The sequence below is a fragment of the Plectrocnemia conspersa genome, unplaced genomic scaffold, assembly GCF_051122295.1.
Source record: "Plectrocnemia conspersa isolate PC_06_02 unplaced genomic scaffold, ASM5112229v1 ptg000011l, whole genome shotgun sequence".
NCBI lineage: Eukaryota > Metazoa > Arthropoda > Insecta > Trichoptera > Polycentropodidae > Plectrocnemia > Plectrocnemia conspersa.
In genome coordinates this window covers 26,670,097-26,678,010 of record NW_028277175.1, presented here as the reverse complement: position 1 = coordinate 26,678,010, position 7,914 = coordinate 26,670,097, and the positions used below count along the sequence as shown (strand labels likewise).

Below are 7,914 nucleotides of genomic sequence, written 5' to 3'. Positions count from 1 at the left end.
CCAGTCAACCAATTTGTTGCACAATTTAGAACACAATATATATTTTATGAATTAGTGTATTGAAAAGATTATATTATTATTACAAGTGTTTATTATTAATATTATTATTAGTGTATTGAAAATATTATATTATTATACAATGAACATATAAATTATTTATTATTTTTTTTTAATAATTATTTTTTCTCTCTTCTGTCTTTTCTATCGACCCAATATTTATAAACCACATTTAAATCAACATATTCCCCGGATGAAATGTATGACTTTATTCGTAGTAAACATTCTAAATGTTCTACTCCCATTCTATTTCTTGATCTTAATTTAATTGCATTCATTAAACTAAATCCTCGTTCACATTCAGCGCTTGATGCCTGAAAGGTTCCACAAATATCTAGTAAAACTGATATACAATCAAATTGATCTGGATCACTATGTGCAAAGGTTAATAAATCGGCAAATGTTTGAATCGAACCAGTCTTCACTTTCTCGGCAACTATAAATTTAAGATTACAATATTGTTTATGCATATTTTCGATTGTATCTTTGTCAGTAATTTGTAATAATTGAGTATATTTAAATATAAGTCTGTCTAATTGATCCTTTCCGTATTCAAACTCTTTAGCTCTTCCTATTGCGGCCTGATCGAAAGCACGCCACTCCAATAATTCTTCTTCTGGAAATCGCATTTCTAGATGATCACAGAGCAATTGGATGAATCTCAAAATCGCGGTTAAATTTATATCGCTGCTATTTAATGATAATATATTTTTCACATCTTTGCTCCAATGAACTACTTCACTTAAATATTGAGCTCTTAGTTGATTAATTTTAGCTTTTGCAAATTGAGTGGCCTCTATACTTGTTATATTGCTCCTTTGAAAATATTTGCACATTGATGATAGTTCACCCAAAACATCGTTCAAAATCATTATCGAGACGTGAATTTGAGGATCTTTAAGCATTTTCAAGCAATATTTGTTGATTGGGTCATTATACTTGTCCACTTGTTCTGTGCAATAATCTATTAAGACATTATAATTACGCACAAAAGCGCTAACTGCGAAATGCCTCGATAGCCACCTAACTCCATTAATTGGTCGAAATGAAACAACATCACTTTCCATAAATTTAGATAATTCTTCAAATTGGCCTTTTTTAACAGATGACCTGCTGAACATTGTATAGGTTGTTTTTAATAAAGTTTCAATATCCTGCATTATTGAAACTTGTTTCCAGGCATCATCTAAATATTCTCTGAGCTACGCAATGTTGTTCTGTTAAATGGTTTATTTCCCGCTTCAACATAGCTGCTACTCCATTCTTTTTTCCAAGCATTACTGCAGCTCCGTCTGATGTAAACATAACCATATTTTGTATATTTATTTCATTGTCACTATAAAATTTCTTTAGGGCTGAAAAAATGCTATTGCTATCACAAGAACACAATTTTATTATTCCCGCAAAAATAGTCTTGTAATTCATCCCATATCGATATTTAACGTACAAAATTAGTATTTTTTGTACAGATATATCCGTACTTTCATCAACAATTAATGTATGAAACCGAGACTTTCGAATTTCGTCAAAATATTCCTTTTTAATGACTGCATTAATGCATTCGACAAATTCACACCCATAATTTTTACTTCGCCAGCTTTCGGGAATATCTGTGTATTTAGATACATGATTATGAATGTCTTGTACAGAGCACAAAGAAGCGTTTATTTTTATTGCCAAAAGAACATTATCGATTAAAACTTTGACTAGATCGCAACTAGATTTTTTGCGCTCAGTGATCTCAATCCTATTCTTCCGTTCTTCAGGTGTTTCAGTCATTATTTTCAAAAGTCCACCTGTTTTTAAATTGTTCAATTTTGTAATAGCATCCCGGTGTGCTTTATGACTTAGATGTATTTTTAAAAGAAACAGCCTCCATTCAGTCCACTTCTTTCCAGACGTGAATTCTCCTGGCATATTGGCTTCGGAACATATGATGCATTTGACACAATCATACGTCTCGGAATAAACAAATATTTCACCAATTCTTACTTTTTGTAAATGCATTGAAGATGGCATTTTTGTTTCGACGATTTCAGAGAGCCATTCCAGTTTAAATTGATCGCAGGATTTCTTCTTAATGGTCGTATTAGAAATATCACATCCACTCCTTTTCGACATTTTAAGGGGATAAGTTTTATATAATTAATAGGTAAAATTGTACTGTAACTCTGTAAGTAATTTTTCACTTGAATTGTTTGTTACGTAAACTGAACACACCTGTTGTTGTTTATTACAAAAGTTGATTATTAGTTTTGTATTATTTATAATTTAAGTAAAAAAATCACTACTTTTTAGCACGGACACTTTTACCGTTTAATTAAAAAAATATTAAAAGAATTGCGTTGTTTTCACAATAAGGACTGCTATGAGACTGAACTCATTACCGAGTGTAATGTTTCTTGCAAGTTGAAGCATGTCAAAGACTATGAAATGTAGAGGACCTAAACACTAAAATACGATCTTCTTTTCCTATACTTTGGCATGCGATAGAACGGGATGGAATAGTGATCCCGCTCGACTTAAAATTTTGCTTGACCCTCGCAATCCTTCTGAGAAATGATTCGACTCATTTCTCCGAAAGCGTGCGAAAGAATTGTGCCTGTATTGTTTCATGCATTCGAACAAAACTAAAATCTGGCAAAGGAAACTTTCTTTTATAATATTGACTGTGCGGAGGGTAAAACATGTGTGCGGAGACATTTCAGTAGGTGTGCGCGCGCACACGCGCACACCTTACAGGGAACATTGCTGGAGATGTAGATGTAGATACGTAAAGTAGTCGCCGGCGGCTAGTCGACAGTGCGTAATAGGCCTAAACTCTCAGCCGTCAAATTATTTTTTTTCTGGGTTTTGAACATTTACTGCATAAATGACGGCAAATTCAAATCTTGCGTTAAGTTTTAAACACCTTTACCTCTAAAGATTAGGCGAAAGTCGTTTTGCCAAATGAATCCAACTTTAATGATTTTAAAACTAAAATTAGTTATAAAAAAATATTAAAACCCTAATTTATTCAAATATGATGGTTATATATTTTTTTAAATATAGAGTTGTCTCATTTTTGCAATAAATTATTAATAATTTATTTGTAATACTATTTGCACAGGCTGAAATTGACTGAATTTAAAGTGAAAAATTCGATATCTTTCACTATAAAAGAAAACCATTTTCACAGTCAGTACTCACTCTTCCCACTCCTCATATAGTGAAATCTGAAAAAGCCGCGATTTTTAAGAAGAACAACCATGTTTCTTCTAAAAGTGTTATTTTTATGCACATTAACGTTTGTGAGTATAAATTATTGTTGCATTTACTTCAAAAAATAAGTAGGCCAGTTGTAATTGTGGTATGTCTTGTGTATGCTTAGTGAATTTAAGCTTGGAGTTCAGATGTATGTTTTAAGAGGCGAAGGCAAGGGTTGTCTGTGTGTTGTAAGAAATATTGCCTAATTTTAATTTCTAGTTTGCGACTGGGTATAATTTTGTATTGACGTATAGGACGTAAAAGAGCACTGGTTAACATCTCACACTTTACAAAATTAGTTGTAACTATATCATTTCCGGTTTTTAACGGTGGAAAAAAAGAACTTTTATTTTGAGACCATTTGTTATTTATCATAAGGAATTGACAACTGGATTTAGTTATTTAGGTTTTTGTGCCAAAGTTTTTTTCTTAAAAATCCTAAAATCTTAACACAAATATTATGAGGAAATTTATTTACCAAAAAATTTTTTTTGCTAGTGCTTTTAATTTTTTTTTTAATACTCAACGGAGCTAATTAAATTTCTTACGCGTTGAAACTAAAAATATTTTTGCTTGTTCAATTACAGAAATTTAGTAATTAATATCATCGTCGATTATTTTAGCGACTTGCCCGAGGTATATTTGCTGTTTGAAATGTAAGTGATTATCGGCATTGATTCTGAGCTATTATTTTATTATATATATGATTTTCTAGTGTAAGAAAATACTGGGCAGTGGTCCGACTGCAGAGTTTGGATACAGTGTATTTTCAAGATCCTAGAGTTCCATTCGAGCAAAGCTTATCTTATTGGTGATTTTGGGTGGCGTATAATCGCATCTCTGTCGTGCAAAATATTTAAAAGAATTTTACTGGATTGTTGAAACCTTCAGTTGAATTATATTATATTTAGCTATAATTGTAATGATTTCATAGTTATGTATTTAAATTACGACAGAATACTATTTTTTGTATAATACGATGTAATGTTATCAAAATGAAATCAGAACATTGTTTTAAAATTACAATAAGTCATTGACTACAAGAATAATTTATTTCGATTGTGTCGAATCGCGTAGTCGAACAAAACTTAGCTTCAATCATAATATGAAAGGAAATAAAATCGCTATTGGTCACAAACTAATATGTATATATATCTCAGCTTAGTTTAATACATAGTTTTACAGCTTAAAACTTACAATAAAACATATTTTTTTAGGTAGTAACTAAAGCATGCGTGGAAATCCCAGCTACAACACCTACAACAACTACAACAACTACTACAACTTCTACAACTACACCAGAACCTACGGTTTGCACGAACGATGGAACGTACTGGATGAATCTATATTATCAATTATTCTATGAAATATCTGATAAGCATTCCTATCAGTCATGGGAAAAAATTGATAAGCGCTCCCATCACTCGTCAGAAAATCATCATTCTGAAACTAAGCACAATAAAGTTCATGCAAGGGCTAGAGCGTAATCCGATTTTAAAATATACATACTGCAATTATTAATTTTATGGGTTCCTTTATCTAAATTGTCTTTGTAATTGTTTTTAAATATTGTAAAATGCTATTAACCAGGTATAAACCAGAACCACTTGCAGTATAATATGTCCATGCCAACTGTAACATCTAATAAAATAAAAAAAAATAAAAAGTATTATTCTAAAATTTATTAATTATCTTAAGGATCGAAAACAAAGAGTTTCGCCGAATGGAATATATATTGAGTAGGAAATTGTTTATTGTGAGGTTGCTCAGGAGTCTAGATTTGTACTAGGGATGCTGAAGTCACGGTTTTTTTAATTCCCGGGACTTGATTATTTTTTTTTTAAATTACGGAAAAAAGTTAATGTTAAGAAATTAACTAATATTATCTGTGGAAAAACATAGGTATACTATGTACATAATAGGTAAAAATTGAACATAATAAAAATATTTCATTACTTATTTATTCAATGGATATGCATAATACAAATTTTGGGACAAAAGTATTATTTCAATTTGATCATAAAAAAATATAATATTTACTTTTGAGGGGCAAAATAAGTTTTTAAAAACATCAAGGCATTTAAGGACGAATAAGATTGCCTATTTCTAGTTTTTTGATAAATATTTATATTACGTCAAAATTTTTTCATGACGTCATGATTCCCGGGATCATTGAATTCCCGGGTTGTCTCGACACAGAATCCCTAATTAGTACCCGCTATTTATGTAAATGACATGGCTTCATTTATTTATTATAACATCGACAAGTATTAATTATTTACACATATATTTATAATTACGAAGCTGAACTAAATACCTATTTTTTTATTAGCTTGATCATCCAACCATAATAAAATATGCATTTAAATTTCGGGATTATAAAACCATGCTTTTAAGGTAGGTTTATTTTTATCACAATAATAACAGAGAGGTTCAGAACCGTTTCCAGGTAGTGTATCTATATTTTATCCAAGACTCAGTGGCGTAGCTATGGGGGGGGGGGGGCCGCCCCAGGCGGCACTTGCTTGGGGGCGGCATATTCGCGATGGAATCGTCTAGTGTGGTTCTTAACCCATCCCGTACGGAAGGTAGAAAAATCGCGAGCGTTCCGAACCGGGGTCCTTTTTGTCCCCCAGACTATTCTCGAAATTATGATACTTTTTCATCAGAAAATTGTTTACCTAATCATCTAACACGTGTTTCCATGCATATTTACTTTCATAAAACGAATAAAATATCTTTTTATTAACATTTTTTGCAAATTATAGTTATATTTTTCGGCGACATTTCTGGCCAAAGAACGATCGGCGATTGAGGGGCGTCTACAGCGTTTACTTGTCGATGCATTTTGCAGCGTTTCTCAAACACTGACTAATAAAATTATTATTATTTAATTATTTTTAAATTGATTAAATTTTTAACAAATTAAATCAATTACAAAATTAGTAAAACATTATATTATTTATATATAACTTATTATTGCTAAAAATAATAATTGCACAAGAAATAAAAATAATTCACATTTTTTTTAAATAATGTATTTATAATATAAAATACAAAATAACAAAAAAAATATATTTATATTTAGGATAATAATATAAATATTTTATTTATTCTACGCTTGAATCTTGTAAACAATTTGGACATGACAATATTTTCAACTGGTGTTTGTGAACTGTACATATCGCTTTTTTTTGCAGGTGGTGCAAAAAATCGAGTCTTTCTGTCCTAATTTCTAGGGCAAAAGCTGCACCTATTTCTCCTAACCTGTTCAACGCGATTTTCAGGGAGTATTGTCAATGGAGTAACAGTTTCAACGTTAGTTGCTTGATCATAAAGTGTGAAACCATATTGAATATGTTTATGAAATGATATCCCACTATTTTTTGAAAATTTATGTTCTCCTTGGCAAGTTCCATGCCTAACTCTGTTGACAACAGTGTGACTGATTGGTTTTTTTTCGGAACATATGAAACCAATGTGATGTCATCGGTAAAGTCAAAACGATTAAATACTTCCTCTCGCTAGCGTGAACGCAAAAATTCTTGCGGTATTTCACGCTTATTTTTTCTAATTGTTCCTGTTAATGTTGTCTTCCAAAAGTCTTTGAGCAAGGGGCACTGACGAAAATAAGCTGTCAGTAATGACACCACGTCCAGATCCAATATAAGGACTAATTAGATCAGTCACTACCATTTCACCTTGGTTTCTCTCTCGTACTTGCTGCTTTCCCATGTATGGTTGTATATTTAAAATATACGACGACTCTACATCAGCAGCAACCCATATTTTTATTCCATATCTGCCGGGCTTACTTTTGATAAAAGCGCCAAATTTATCTTGCGATTGTTGAAATCGTAATTGTCTGGTGTTTCTGTCATCAAAGCGAATTTTACTGTATAAATATACGAATGTGTCCCTTGAAATGACCGTAGAAAAAAAGAATTACTTAAAAAGCTGGTTAGATGTCCATATTTCCTTTAGTGGTAGTCTACGGCCATTGCATCTTCTAGAAACTATCAATACGCTGATGAATGCTTCTATTTCCAGTTGGTTGGTGTGGTCTTGATTGTCATTTTTAGAGACCCGATTAGTCTCCACTACTACTTATTTCTGGAATCATCGCTGCAGTCATGAAGAGAGCAAAGGTTTCCTTTATTGTAGTCACATTGCTAGCCTCTGTTCCAAGTCCTGAAGAAGATGTTACGATATTCTGGATTCGCGTTCTGGAATTGTATCGTGGAGTTGAATGCCATTCTAGACCAGATTTTGACATGAACGTGGTGTCTTCTGGTGTAAATTCATCATCTTCGGTTTCTTCATTTTTTGATGAAGAATTGTCAGCTTCGTAATCGATTACATCATTTACGTCGGTGGCATCTGAATCCAACTCTTCAAAGTCGATATCACTGTCAAAAGATTCATCGACATTGACATCTTCACATTCGTCTAAAAGTCTTTCTGTATCTTGTCTGGCCGACATATCCCAGTATTTTATCACAATTTATACCGCAAAAAAATCACCAAATACGTATAATACAATATACAGAAAATAACAAAGTATATAATAATACTTCCTACATGAAATAAAAGGTATAGGATGATGGAATT

The 7,914-nt window shown here is 31.8% G+C and overlaps 1 long non-coding RNA gene across 1 annotated transcript; it reads left to right on the top strand.

Moving 5' to 3' along the window:
• The first annotated feature begins 3,240 nt into the window (after positions 1-3,240).
• LOC148230108 (uncharacterized) lies at positions 3,241-4,972 on the top strand. Its single transcript, XR_015811368.1, has 2 exons — positions 3,241-3,347; positions 4,521-4,972. It is a non-coding gene; the product is annotated as an uncharacterized LOC148230108 (long non-coding RNA).
• The last annotated feature ends 2,942 nt before the right edge of the window (positions 4,973-7,914 follow it).